The 15,714-nt window shown below is 46.6% G+C and overlaps 1 protein-coding gene across 1 annotated transcript in view; it reads left to right on the forward strand.

Moving 5' to 3' along the window:
• TMEM163 (transmembrane protein 163) overlaps window positions 1–15,714 on the forward strand; it is a 176,635-nt gene that overhangs the window by 97,319 nt on the left and 63,602 nt on the right. The gene's annotated exons all lie outside the window — the stretch shown is intronic.

Raw genomic sequence — 15,714 nt, forward strand, 5'->3', positions numbered from 1 at the left:
TACAGATGCAGTGCTCTGAATCACAGGCTTTAGTGTCCGGCCTTTATGTGGATTCTAGACAGCTGAACCTAGATCAGCAAGTACTTTATGTTATCATTACAAATAAATAGTGAGACACAACAGATCTGGCACGGAGAGATTTATTTGGGAGAAGGGAAGAGGAGAGGAGTTATGGCCTGAGTGGGCCATGAGGGTAGAGAGAGAGAGAGAGAAAGAGACAGTGAGAGAAAGAAAGGGAAAGAGGGCACCTCTTAGAGTGCAAGAAAGAGAGAGAGAGACACACACACAGAGAGAGACAGAGAGACAGAGGCAGAGAGACAGAGAGGCAGAGACAGAGAGACAGAGAGAGACAGAGAGACAGAGACAAAGAGAGAGAGAGAGGAGAGAGGAGAGAGGAGGGAGGGAGAGAGAGAGAGAGAGAGAGAGAGAGAGAGAGAGAGAGAGAGAGAGAGAGAGAGAGAGAGAGAGAGAGGTGGTGAGTTTGTCCCTTTATATCTGGTGCCCGGTGGCAGATTATGATGTCAGAGGTTGCTAAGCAACCTAGAGGCAGATCAGATCAGCTAGCAGGGTAGCAGAACAACTTGTCAACTAGCATCTTACCTACTGAGCTATTTCTCAAGCCTGGAATGTCCCCTTTCTTCAGCAGTTAGCTCCTGGTCACTTTCTATGGCCTTGATCATATAGCACTGTCATTTAAAGCTGTCAGCTTATGGTGCTGGTGAGGTCCCACTTTCTCTAATGGCTCTTGCATCTTTGCAGACTTTTTGGGCACAGGCATCCCTTAGATCCTTCCATGTCAGGAGTATTAGGAATCTGCTTCAGTCTGCCTACTTGTGATGTCACTGCTTACCTGCCATGGGGCTTGACCCCATCCAGGGCTATATAAAAGGACAGACTAGCTCTCCTCTCTCTCTCTCAACTCTCTCCCTCCCCCTCTCTCTTCCTCTTTCGCCCTTTTACCTCTTCTCTCCTTCCTCTTCTCTCTTCCTCTCTTTCTCTGTCTCTGTCTCTCTGTTTCTTTCTGGGGTACCCCTCCCTCCTTTCCTTCTCTCCCCACGCTCATATAATAAACCTCATATAATCTAATAACTGTTGCCTGGCATCCTATTTTAAAATAAAAAGGAGAGTAGGATGCAGAGAGAGGCCCCAAAAGGAGCATAAAAACAAATGACAGAGAAGAGTGGAAACCTAAACCAAGGGCTGCAAATAGGAGACAGAATATGTGCGGAGAAAGCCCACTCCTACTGCTGGGGAGGGTAGGTGCTATGTGGATGGTGCATGCATGCTGAAGGCTCGTGTGGCCTAGCGTCTTTAGGGTTTCTACCCTCTCCCCACTCTCTAGCCCACTCCATTTGTGAGAGTGTCTTTCTCTTATTACACCATCTCTATCCCTACTGCTATCTAAGTGTCCCTGGTCCAATTCTTTGCTCCAGGACACAAGAACCTGGAAATATCAGCAGGTGTCCTCTGGACTCACATCCACACCCCTAACTATCCTCATCTTGAATCCCCAGAGTCCCCATGGCTTGGTGATGCTCCTGGGCCCAGTCCTTCAGGGAGACCTATCTTGCCCAAGTGTACCTTACTATTTTGGGGTGGTTGTGCGGGGAGGGGCTCACATAGCCCCGGCTGAACTCAAACTCACTACATTGTCAAGTACCACCTTGAGCTGCCAAGTCTCCCCTCCTGAGTGCTGGGATGGCAACTGTGCACCACCACGCCCAGCTTATGCACTGATGGGGACTGAACCTAGGGCTTTGTGCGTGCTAGGCAAGCTCTGTACCAACTGGAACACAGCCCCAGCTCTGAATTACATTTTGACTTTTATATTCCATGCATCCATCCATCCATCCATCCATCCATCCATCACGTTATGCTCTGAGCACCACTTAGATCTTAAGGTTCCCCAAGAGCTGAGATTGATCTCATCTGCTCAGAGCGAGGAGCCCCACCCTCAGCACCACTGCTATTTCAGACTGAATATTTCCTTATTGTTGGGAAGTATCCTATGCCCTTATAGGACATTTTAGCAGGAGATCTGGTCTCTACTAGAGGCCAGTTGTAACCTCACCTTCCTGCTATGACAACAACTCAAGTATGGGACTTTGCCTAGGAGTAGGGCCCCATGAGAAATATTGTTTTCTACACTGCGATACACGTGATGTGCCATTTTCTAGGATTTTCAGATTTAACATGTACTTCAGATTGGACCATGGAAATAGTCTCTTCATGTGGGTTTCTCTGATGCTGGCTCACACATACACAGTGGGACTCTGTTCTGGAGAGAACTGACTAGTGTTCTGTATCCTTGTGCCTCTGTGGCTCTACGTGTGGTGTAGTAGTGAGGGTGTCCCAACAAGAATGAGTCTCTGTTTCCTCAGGATATCTAAAGAGCTCCTTAATTGCTATCAGGCTGATTGAGTATGAAGGACACACGAATTTCTCCACAGACAGAATGTGGAAAGAGTCCCACTTGTGTGGGTCTTGGCCATGCCACGCCCACAGACTTAGCACTGTTGCATTCATGTGCATTTCAGAATTGACATAAGCGGCATCTGTGCGTCATATCAAACCTCCTCCAGCAATTGTCTTTATTAGTTTTCTAATCTGAGGAATATTGGCTTTGTGCTGTTCTGTTCTCCTCTCAGAGGCCATCACAGGAAATTCATTTCAGATCATTGCATGGTTAGGGTCTATAATGGGCAGAGAGGTCTCCTGAGCTCTGTCCGCCTGGCCTGGTGGGGCAGTGGGTATGCTAGGGTACGCTATGTTCATGACCAGGAGTCAAGGTAGGGATTCCGGGTTTGGCTGTCGACATGTTGATAATGGAGTCTCAGTTAAGTTCCTTTGCTAGACTCCACTGTTTTTTGTTTGTTTGTTTCTGTTACTTAAAGAGTTTGGACTAAGCTATGTGGCACACACCTTTAATCCCAGCACTCAGGAGGCAGAAGCAGGCTGCTCTTTGAGTTCAAGGCCAGTCTGATCTACAGAGAACGTTCTAGGACAGCTAGGGCTATACAAAGAAACCCTGTCTTTAAAAACAAACAGACAGACAGACAGACAAACAAATACCAAACAAAAAGCTTGGACTAAGATCTGAGGGGATAGCAGAGTCAGGAAAGTTCTTGCTGTACAGGGATAAGGGCTTCAGTTCGGTCCCCAGGAACTCTTTAAAAAAGTCAGTACTAGTATTGCAAGGTTGTAATTCAAGGGTTGTGGAGGTAGAGACAGACAGATCCCTGGGTTCACTGGCCAGTCACCCCAGGAGAGTTGGTGAGCTCCAAGGTTAATGACAGAGCCCATCTCAGAAAACCTGGGAACAAATGCAAGTTTGACTCTGGCCTCCATGCATATACATGTGCATGCATGGCTCACAGGGCACCCCCCGACACACACACACACACACACACACACACACACACACACACACACACACTCACCACAAAGAGGTTGGACTGGAATTAGGCAGGCCGTCTCTAAGAACTCTTCCAGCTTTAAGTGAAAATGTACAATTTTAATTAAGGTAATAATGAATCAGGCCATTTTAAAATATAATTAGAGTTGGTAGGTAGCTTTTTCTAAAGAGAGGGGAGTAGAAGAAGGATATTAAAAATTAGCAGGTGATCTGGCCTGTATCTGATGCCAGTTGTAACCTTCCCTGTTGTTATACTAATGATTAAAATGGCACAGACCTGGTATAAAGGAGGTTTATTGTGGGAAAGGGGGAGGGGGAAAGGAGGGCACCCATGACAAAGAGAGAAAGAGACAGAGAGGAAGTGAAACAGAGAGAGCTTAAGAGGCTGGCGGGTCCTTTTTATCTGGCACACACCTGGCATGCACCTGGCAGTGGCAGGTGATGACATCAGAGGTTGCTAGGACCCTGAAGTCCCCTGAAGGCAGGCCAGCTGAGTCAGCTGTACCACCAACACCTGTGATAACCACCAAAGTATGGGACTTTTCCTGGGGACAGGAATGGTGCTTTCTTTCTGATACACTTGGTGTATTTCTCTCTGTAGGCTGAGCCCACACCCCCTGTCAGATTTAACATATACACCAGATTAGACTGTAGGAACATTTGTATTTATTCCATCAGTGAAATTTCTAAACAGCAGATGCAATCGGTGTTGCCATGGAGAATCTGTACACTCAGGACCAAGCCCTGTTGAACTCCATCCCTGGTCGGTTCCATCTAATAGGGAGCGACTTCTGTGGAAGCTGTGAGCCTCTGGAGGCTGAGGACTAGGCAACGGAACGTGCTTCTTTCTGGGACTCTGCAGACCTGGTGGAGGTTCTTCTCGTGTGTGTGTGTGTGTGTGTGTGTGTGTGTGTGTGTGTGTGTGTGTGTGTATGAGACTTGGGGCAGGCTGTCTCTGAGCTCTAGGATATGGCTTACAGCTGACCGTATGGTGCTTGTCCTCAGAAAAGCTTGTTTGCAAGACTGGCTGTCAAGTGGCGGTTAGGAATTTGGCTAGCAAATATTTCTTTACACTGAAGAGTGATTTTTTTTTTTAAAAGATGAAATCTCACTATATGGACTAGGTTGGCCTTGAATTTGCAGAGAGAAAACAGTTGCCTTTGTCTCCCAAGTACTGGGATTAAGGGTATATAATACCATGCCTAGTTGTTTCTCTCCCCCCCCCCTCCTCTCTCTCTCTCTCTCTCTCTCTCACCACCCCCTCCCTCTCTTTCTCTGTCTCTATCTCTTTGGAGACAAGGTCTTATATAACTCAGGCTGATCTGATCTAGGATTTTTGAGCATTCTGCTTCTATCTCCAGAGTGCTGAGATTACAGGCATGTACCACCATGCTGGATTAGTGGTGCTGGCAGCGATAGTCAAACGTCCCTGGCTCAGGAAAGTGAACTGTATGTGACAATGGCTCGCTGTGCCTAAACCACAAATTGAATGCTTTATGCTGAGTGCCTGATTTCCCTCTGGGAGTCTGGAGTTCTGGTACATTCTAGGGGAGAGGTATCTCTCTAAGGAACCAGAAGGAAGATTCCTGGGCACCGAGATTAATGAGGTCCCTAAGAGACGGTACATGGCACATATCCATGCAATGTGCAGTAGAAGGAAGCATGTGTGGTGTGGCCCAGTGGGAGGGGACTGGAATTGGTAATTTAGTTCTTCTAAACGTAATTCCACCACAATTCCCCTCTGACCATCTTGCTTTATATCCTTTTCTGCAACAAAAATTAGCCACGGCTATAGCCAAGGATCAAGCTATGGGAGGCTTATTGTGCCAGTCAGCAAACATGCCAGTGCTTGCTCATTGGCACCTACAATGTAGTTGGATACTTTTCCTGTTGTTTTGATAAAAATGCAAGACCAGAGCAACTTAAGGGAGGAGGAGGAGCCGATTCTGGCTCATAGTTCAAGGGGATCATTCTATTATGGCAGTGGGTAGCAGATCGCACTGTGCCCACATTCAGGATGAGTTCAAATCATAGCCATGTTGTCCACTAGTATATATTTTTTATTACAAAAAATAAATAGATACCCCAGGGTGGCCGGCATAGGGGTGCCCACCTTGGGAACCACTATAGTGAGCAGTGAGTGAATATGTGATGGAGAAATGGGAAAGATGAAGTGCATGATGGGGAGAGAGGAGAGAAAGTGAAACCAAGGGGTTTATACACTGTGGAAAAAGACGGAACTGGAGACTCGGAAAAGGCAGATAAGAGGAGCCTGTGCAACCACCTGAAGCCATAGTGATGTGCAGACTCAGGCTGCTGCCAAGGGCCATGTCTGGCTATGTGGCTCCACCAAGGCTGAGACCTGTGCTGATATCTGTGTCCTGTGTTGCCACCAAAAGGCATCTGGATGTCAGTGGTCTGGGATGCTGCCTGAGCACCATGCTGAACCGTCTCTACCCCTCAACACTAGTCACTGCACTTGGGAGAGCTGCCCCACCCTTGGCCTGGGCAGCATGGGACAGCAGGCTCTGGTGATGTGGGTTCCAGAGAGCTGGCTTTGATGGCATGAATGTAGAAGAGCTGGCCCCACCCCTCATCTGCCTTGCCATAGAGAGGGTAAAGAGATGCCTTGTTCCTCCTCCTTCTTCGCCATCTGTGGCAGGCAGGAGAGCTTCCCTGCCCCTCATCTGCCTTGCCATAGAGTGGGCAAAGAGATACCTTGCTCACCCTCACCCTCCTCCACCTGTAGCAGGGCCCCTTGCCTGCTTCTGCCTTTAGTGAGCTAGCTGGGGCAGTGTTGGAGAGTTCACCCTAGTGGTGTGGGTGTGGGAGAGATGGTGTGCCGACCAACTCAGCTACCACCAAGATCCAAGGCTTTGAGTTGGCCCACCCCAACATCTACCCCATTTATGAACATGTGAAGGGGCTGGTCCTGCAGATCCAAAGCTGCAGGATCTCCATGACACAGGGCAACCACGGGATATCCAAGAGGAGTCCCAGTGAGGATCCAGTATTGATGGTGCAAGCAAAAGCCTGAGGCCTCGGACCAGAACAATGACTCACTGCGATGAACATTTGCAAGTTAAGATGTGTGGACAAAAGGTTTGCATTGTGGGACACACTGTGACACACTACAGCTTCCATGATGGGATTAAAAAAATTTTTTTTGTGAGGGGAGGTTGCAATGATGGGGACAGACACAAAAGGATAGGAAGATGAGTGGGATTGGGGTGCATAATGTGAAATTCACAAAGAGTCAATAGTAAGTTAAAAAATAAATACACACAAGTAAGAAAAGGTCACGGTGTGTGACATTTAGCCAGCCATTTCAGGTGGTGGTTGACATACTGCTGTCTGTACTGGTTTAGTTTTAACTGTCAACTTGACACAAGTTAGAATCATCCAGAAAAAGAGTTTCAATTGAGGAACTATCGAGATCAGGTTGGCCTGTGGGGGATTGTCTTGACTGTTAACTAAAGTGGGAAGACCTACCCACATGCGGTTGACACTATTTCCTGGGCTGGTTCTGAAGACAGGCAGCATGGCTGCTTTGCTGTCTCTCTACTCTCATGGCTGTGATGTTACCAGCTGTGACTAGATAGAATTAGCTTCTTCTTTGTTAGTTTCCTGAGGTCTTATATAACCTATTCTGCCTTCTAATGATCTCTGTAGCCAAGAATGGCCTTGACCTGCTTCTACCTTGAGAGTGTTGGGGTAGTAGGCTTGCAGCACCATGCACTACCATAGTCTGTGTGGTGCTGAGAACTGAACTGCAGCCTTACAGGATCAATGGCCAGTACCACTCAGAGAGGAAAAATCAAGCTATTGTGATTGTCTCTGGACTGAGGGAAAAAATCACTCCTTACTGTTATCTTTTTTTTTTTTTTTGAGTATCAACATAGATTAATTTTTGATTTATAAGTCAATACCACTGGAGCATTGTCTTGTTCAAGTAAAACATCCAAGATGAAGCTCCCCATCTATAAACTCTCATCAGAATTCAGTCTGGCTATTTGGGTCTGGGTAAGTGTTACATGGTGATGTCATAGAGTATGGGCAATTTCATTTTTTGAGGATGCATCTTCCACATTTGTTCCTGGACAAGGCTTCTCTTGTGTTGGTCATTTGATGAATTAAATATTGTCCCTCCCTCCTCCTCCTTTCTTCTCTCTCTCTGATGTGTGTGTGTGTGTGTGTGTATTATGTATTTATGTGGAGTGTTCTTATCTGTACAAGTATTTTCATAGAGGCCAGAGGTCAATGTCAGATGTCTTTCTCTGTTACTCTCATTATTATTATTATTATTGTTGTTGTTGTTGTTGTTGTTGTTGTTATTATTATTATTATTATTATTATTATTATTATTATTTTATTATTATTTTCGAGACAGGGTTTCTCTGTGTAGCCTTGGCTGTCCTGGAACTCACTCTGTAGACCAGTCTGGCCTCAAACTCCTGAGAGATCCATCTGCCTCTGGATCCCGAGTGCTGGGATTAAAGCCATGCACACCACAGCCTGGCTCTCTATCTTATATTTGAGACAGAGTCTCTCTCTCTCTCTCTCAATCTAGAGATTGCTGTTTTGGCTAGACTGGTTGTCCAGCAAGCTCCTGGGATCCTTGTTTCTGCCTCCACAGTAACTGGGGTAATACACACACTCCAGGTTTTACTCAGGTGCTGCAGGTCTGAACTCAGATCCTCCTGCTGGCATAGTGTGACTTTACACATGGGCCTTCTCCCAGCACCTCTTTTCTGTCTTCTTTTCTATACTTTTTATTCAGTTTTATTTTGTGCCCATTGGTATGGAGTTACAGACAGTTGTGAGGTGCTATGTGGGTGCTAGGGATTGAAGCCAGGTCCTTTGGAAGAGCAGACGGCACTCTCAATCACTGAGCCATCTCTCCAGCCCTACTCCTCTTCCCTTAACTGTTTTATTTCTTCCCTTTAGAATGCACACCAGGCACATACACTGTTGACTTGGTAACATAACTCAAGGCTTCTTTTCTTTTATTCTAGTTTCTCCCTTTCAGTTGCCGGCAAAGGCTCATGTTCAAGGTTACTGACAGCTGACAATACTCTGTTGCAATAGAACAGGCCTGGGGCACTAAAAGATAAATACACCAGTTAACATTCACTTCCAAGTAAAGCGAATCACACTTGTTGAGAGAATTGCCTTATTTTGATATAAATCGTGAATCCAGTTTTATTTTCTTGAGCTCGAATAATGTTAAGGTTATGCAGTCAACTGCTTCAGACACGATGACAACCTTTGAAAACGAGATCACAGGGACTGGAAAGAAGGCTCAGCCGTTGTTAAGAGTGCTTGCTGCTCTTTCAGAGGACCTGGGTTTGATTTCTGGCATCTAAGCTGGGGTTCACTACTGCCTAAAACTTCAGTTCCAAAGGATCTGATGGCCTCTGTCGACACTCCTTACACATAGTGCACAGACGTGCACATGGCTGAAACAGCCATATACACAAACCATGGTGTTTTGTTTTGTTTTTGAAACAGGATCTATCTGTGCAGTTGACTATCTTGGGACTCTATGTAGACCAGGCTGGCCTTGAACTAACAGAGATTGGCCTGGCTCTGCCTCCCAAGTCCTGGCATTAAAGGCACATGCCATCACAACCAGCCTTAAAGTTTTTTTTTTAATTAAAAAAAATCACATAAGTTACAGTGGGGACCTGAGACTTTTATTTACTGCAGAATATTCTCTGACTTTTAATTCTATCCAGTGACGATTCAGAACCATAATATTATTAAAACGCCCCCACTCCTCCTCTCTTCCTCCTCCGTCCTCTTCTCTCCAGCTCTTCCTCCTCCTCTTTTCTTATAATTAAGAAAATAAGTGATTTTGCTTTTGAAAACGAAGACACAGGATATACTGGGCCCTTTAATATTGAGAGATTTCAGGCTCTGAGATTTGAGAAAGGATGGATCAACCGGATGTTCTAAGATGCCATTCATCTGCATAGGCTTTTATGGAACAGCCCCACTTCCTCTAATGGTTGCTAGCCAACCATAGTAACTGGACCCTGTGCAGCGGCAAGGCTCCTGTGCCCCCATGGGAATATAGATCTGTGCAGTACACACAGAAGATGCCCATATGGGGAGGGGAGCATCCCTTCAGTCTCTCACCGCCCCCCCCACCCCCAATCAGCAACCCTGGTTTCTTGTGAGACTTCTGTGACATTTTATCTGCATATATGAACTAATTTTTGTGCACACACAAGCTTCAATAACCAGTCTACTAGTTGTCCTGTTTTATTCACACATTGTATTTTACAAATCTGTCTTTTTCAAGAACTTAATGACACGGTATGAATATATGTTAATTTGTTAAAACACTCCCTTATTCATGAATGCTCCAGTGGTTAAGATTCTGTGTTAGTGACACATGTGTGGGGATCAGAGAACACTTTTCAGGGGTCAGTTTTCTCCCACTGTATGTTCCAGGAATTGAACTCATGGCTTGCCAGACTTCTTTGTTTATTTTTTTTTTTTTTAAGATAGGATCTCACTCTAGGGGCCCAAGGCAGCCTAGAACTTTCTACATAGCTCAGGCTGGCCTCAAATCCAGTCTTCCTGCCTTGGGCTCCTGGGTGATGGGGTTACTGGTGAATTGACTGGGTGGGGGATGGGGTTAGTCTGCACCTCCGAGCCACACCCTCAATTCATGCAGGTTTGTTGGAGGTATTCTGTCAGCTTTCAGCTTTCTCGCCTAGTGTCGTCTAGCCATGTCCTTAAAACCCCACCAATAGATTTCTCTTCTTCACGATACAATCACTCTGTATAATGTACTGTTGGGGCCACCAAGGTGGCTCAGTGGGCAACGGCATCTGCCACCACAAGTGAAGAGCTGAGTTCGAGTCTCAAGGCCCATATGGTGGAGGGAAAGAATGACTCCTGGTTATCTGCGACCTCCACAAACATGCACACACACACACACACACACACACACACACACACACATACACACACACACACACACACAACTAAAGTGAAATAGATTTTTCAAAGTGTATGAAAGCAACTTTATATCAGAGATATTCAGTGTATCGTGTGGCACCAACAGTGCCAGGCCAAGGAGGACCACCTTGGCAGACAACGCGCATGCCATCCAGTTTCAGTGCTGATAGCTTTAGCTTTTAGTTTTGGGGAAGAGGGCCAGGCAAGGAAGACAGTCACTCCTTCGGGAAACTGATACTAGTTTATCCATTGCTCGTTAAAGTGGTTTCTTCCTTTGAACCCTATTATATGTAGACATCATATTAACATCTCCCCTGTCTCAGGAAAATCTATTCCAGGACTTGGACCTCCCCATTAAGAAGAATCAGATAGTGAAAATATATGACAACAGCCCGGTTCTGATGCTGTACCATGAAAGCCACCAGCTGTACACAACTGGTGAACGGCTAGGGATGTGGGTTACTCTTCTCACTGCTGTGGTCAAATGTCTGACAAAAGCAACTTAAGGAAGGGCTTATCTGGGCTCGCAGTTTTAGGTCCACCTCATCACGGTGAGGAAGTCATAGCAGGAGGAGCATGAGGCCACTCGTCACATAGAACCTGTATCAGGACAGAGAGGGATGCTAGGGCCAGCATTTCTCCCTTTCACTCAGTCCAGGACCCCAGCCCATGGGAAGCTGCTGCCCACACTTAGGGTCGGTTTTCCTCTCATGTCAATCACCCCTGTTTGGAGACTCTCTCTCAGACGTGCGCAGAGGCTTGTCTTCTACGTGATTGTATTCTAGATGGTGTCAAGTTGGTGTGACCAACCATCCCAGCGGGGCACCCAGTGTGGAGGATGTTAGTTGATATTCAGGCATGAGTGGGCTGAGGAGTGTGATAGTCTCTGGATAAAGAAACATAGAGGAGGGAAGGGGGAGTGGGGATGGACTTGGGGCAGGCTGCCATATGAGACAGGAAAGCTAGGCCAGGCCTATTAAGGGGACCTTAGAGCAGAGACCCAAAAGAAGCGAGTTAGTTCATTGAATCCCTGGGGTAGGTGTTGTGGGCAGAAGAGCAAGGCTGAGCCACAGCATCAGGGAGGCCTGCATGGCTGGAGAGGAGTGGGCGGGTCCAGCCTGTACAGGAGGAGGTCGGAACACGAGGGTCTCCTCCAGCATGAGGATTTCGGTCTTGGGATGGAGTGAGCTGTGTAGAGCAGTGTGGCTGCATGCTGCCAATGACTTGCAGAGCGAAGAGGCATGAGTTGCTTAGCAGGCATTTCGGAGGCTGTTTCTTTTGAGAAACCTGAGTGGGACTGGATTTTTCATTACAATGACATGGGATGCTGTAGGACATATCCAACGACAGAGCAGCTCAAGGGCAGTATAGTATGACCTCTCCAAGCCTGTTCTCTTGTGAACGTTCACGTATTTATGAGTGTGTGTATGTGTGCGTAGGTGTGTTTGTGAGTAGGGACGTGCATGTGTGCACATGTGTGCAGAGATCAGACATTACCTCAGTTGTCATTTCTCAGGTACCATCCCCCTTGTTTCTTTAGACAGGGTCTCTCACTGGCCTGGAGATTACTGGGGCTGACAAGTAAGCCCCAACAGTTGGCTTCTCTTCCCTTCCTTAATGCTAGAACTGCAGGAATACACCACCCACCACACCCAGCCTTTACATGTGGGTGGATTCTGGGCATTAAACATAGATCCTCATGTTTTCTTTGCCAGCATTTTTTTTCTTTCTTTCTTTTAAGATTTATTCATTCATTTATGTAGATGGGTGCCCTATTTGCATGTACACCTGCATGTCAGAAGAGGCCGTCCCAGTATCAGATGCCAGTATAGATGATTGTGAACTACCCTGTGGTTGCTGGGAGTTGAACTCACATCCTCTGGAAGAGCAGACAGTGCTCTTAACTACTGAGCTATCTCTCCAGCCTCCGGCACTTTTTCAACTGAGCCATTTCCCTAGCTCTACACGATGTTGACTTATTCTTTTTTTCTCCCCTTTGAGAATTTCATACAGCATGGTTTGCTCATATTCTCAAAGGATGTGTTCAGTAAGCAGTTCCCCCCTCTCCACGGAAGTAAAAATCCTATCACTAACTTTGCAGTAGTTGAAGATCTTGTTGGAGATGGCCAGAGTGTAGACGCTGTTAAAGAATCTGTTGGAGTGAGTTAAAACGTAGAAAACCACAATTTGTGACCCCCCCTTTTGGTCCCCTCTCTTTTGATTCCCAGCTTCCAGGGAACAAGAGGGGGGAGCCTGCCTCAGGGGGTGGGTGGTGGAGAAGTGGCTCTCCAGGGTGGCCTTGTGCCCCAGCTGTGGGAGACATGTTTTCTAGGTGGCCGAGTGATAGAGACAGTCTAATTAAACCGGGATTGATTTATTAGCGGAGTTCTACTGCTCACATAATGTGACAAGTCCGAGGTGTTGCGGGGGGCCTGGGGTATTGCTAAAGAGCGCTAAGGCTCAAGATAATTATTGCCTGACTTTGGAGAGAATGACATATGGGTCCTCATTGTCTCTGTAAATCTCACTGGCAATTGAAGAGGGATGCTTTGTTGGGTGTGTGTAGAGGCTCTTGCTTTGGTCCTGGGCTGCCTTACTAGCGTGCTGCCTTGTGCACTTCCCTTTGTCTCTGCTTTGCAGACCCTCCCTCCAAACCCCTGCTTACTCAGCTGCAGGGCTGCCTTTGGCTTGGCCTTAACAATGGGTCTCCTGGGTCCCCTTCGTTTTCCAGCTGCCTTTCTGTTTGAATTTATTTTCTGCGAACATGCTTTTTGGTCTGCTTTGACTTAGGTTTTTTTTTTTTTTTAATCTAGTCTTTTAACCAGGCCTGTATAAATATTTATTTAAGACTTATGTTGTGTGCCTGCTTCTGGGGTGTAGCCTTTGGTGAGTCCCTTAACATATAAAATGACAGTCTGCCCGAGGACAAGCAAGCTCTAGGAGGCAGGAAGTCTGTCAGGCAAAGAGTGATGTCCTGCTGCTGTTTGTTGCCTGTCTTGTGTAGCCCACAATCACACTCCTGGGAACTCTGAGCCACTAGCACCCTGCTCATGTAGACTATGGGACCCAGAAACTTACTTGTAACAATGGGTTTGCATAGCCATGTGCTTTCCTCTCAGCACAAAGCACTCATGAGCTTGCAGGGCAGCCTAGTTCTAAGTATGTGTTTGAGACCTTTGCTTACCTGTATATGATATAGACAGTTTTTCCCCCCAAATAAAAATATATGATCTGCTTTGAATGTCTACATTTGATGGCTGTAGAAAATGTAGAAAACACACACACACACACACAGAGGAAAAAAACTTCAGATATTTCTGTCCTTTGAAGATGAGCCACTATTATCATTTGAGGGGGGCAACAGCAGACAGAGAAGTGATCCCACCCAAGGCCGCCTTGGTGAAGCAATGGATTGGCTGGGCTTCCTTAGGAAAGCGTGGGCGACTGACAGGCAGCTACGTCACTGGAAGGTCTACCCCAGCCTGGGTGAATACTTACAAATGTGGCATCTTAGGGTTCAGAGTCCCTTCAGCTCCATAGCCCCACCTTGAGAAGAACCCCCCTCATAGGAAAGCCCTGCTTCACAGCTGCCCACACAGCCCTGTCATGGGCCTTCAGTGTGTGGTGTAACTGATGTGGCCCATGTCTGTCCTTCACAGTGGAGTCAGCTCCTGTCTTATAGGCAGCATCTTGGCCCTATGGTGGCCATGTGTGCACGGAACTCCTTGAGACCTCTTCTCTGCCTCCACTGGTCACTCTGGAGCAGGCCTGTTCTCCAAAACCAACTCACTCTTGCATGAGCGAGATTGGAAATGCCTCTATGAAAACCCTTCATTTTGGTGATGGGGAGATGGCTCCTGGAGGTCAACGGCTTTTTCCACAGCAATAGGAATTAAATTTGATGCCCAGAACACAAAGAAAAGTTGGGTTATTGTAGGCCTCTCTGCTGGAGAGCCAAAGACAGGCACATCCCCAGGGCTTGCAGACAAGACAGCCCAGCCTACTTGGTAAGCCCGAGACCAGTGAGGGACCTTCTCTTAGAAAACAATGTAGGCCAGGCACTGATGGTGCACGCCTTTAATCCCAGCACTCGGGAGGCAGAGGCAGGTGGATATCTGTGAGTTTGAGGCTAACCCATTCTACAGAGTGAGTTCTAGGACAGCCAAGGCTGTCCCTGTATCAAAAACCAGAACAGAACAAAACAAAAACCAACCAACCAACAAACCAACCAAAAAAACAAACAAACAAAAAAACAAAAAAAACCCAAAACAAAACAAAAACTGAGGTGGGCAGCTCTTGAAGAATAATACTGGAGTTTTACCTCCAACTTCCACATATGTACTCATGTACCTGCACACATACACACACACACATTCAAGGGAAGGAAGGAAAGGAAGGAAGGAAGGAAAGAAGAGACCACTTACTGTGACTTTCTTTCCATGGGCACAGGGCTATCTGAGTGTGCCCACCCTCTTCTCTTCTGTTGAGTTAAATCTTATTCTAGTATCAGAATGTCCTATGACTCAGTTAAGGGACAAAGAAAACGAACTTATTACTTGACACTCTTGATAAGCCCCTCGGAGGCTCCGGAGCTCTTCCATGTGGGTCTTGGGCTAATGACTATTTACAGGTGTTTAGCAGGAAGCACTGTGAGCTGGCCACAGTGGGAAGCTGCGAGCACAGACGCTCTGTGGAGGACCCTTCAGAGGCCTCTTGGCTCTCCGTGCAATTTTGGCATTTTGCTCTTCGCATACGATTGAAGAATTAGACGAAGGTGATTCTTAAGTAAATAGCACATCTCTCTGACAGACCCTGAGTTTGCTGGAGTCCCGCTGGCTCGCAGTGCCCTGAAGCACAGGGCATTAACAATATGAATATTCTGTACCTGCTATTCAATGTCCTTCCACCTGGCAGGCTTAACTCACTCGTGTGAGTAGGACTTTCCAGTGTAGTTCTGAGAGTAAAGACATGGCGTGGGATACCAACCTACAGAGTCAGGGAAATCTCACTTTAGTGGCAACCTTGTATGTGTGTGTATACACTTATATGTATGATCGCATTTGTGTATTCATACACACATATGTATACAAACACAAGTGCATGTATGGGCCAAGAACAACTTTTGATGCTGTGCAACCTTTAAAAATAACTTATATTATTTATATTTACCTGTGTGTGTGTGTGTGTGTGTGTGTGTGTGTGTGTGTGTGGTGTGCTAGTGCCCACAGAGGCTAGAAGAGGGTTTCAGTTTTGCTGGAACTGGAAATAAGAGATGACTGTGAACCAGCTGACGTGGTGGTGGTGGGGCATGGATGGCAAGTGGTTTC

The sequence above is a fragment of the Acomys minous genome, assembly GCF_964271855.1.
Source record: "Acomys minous genome assembly, chromosome: 1".
In the NCBI taxonomy this organism is placed as follows: Eukaryota; Metazoa; Chordata; class Mammalia; order Rodentia; family Muridae; genus Acomys; species Acomys minous.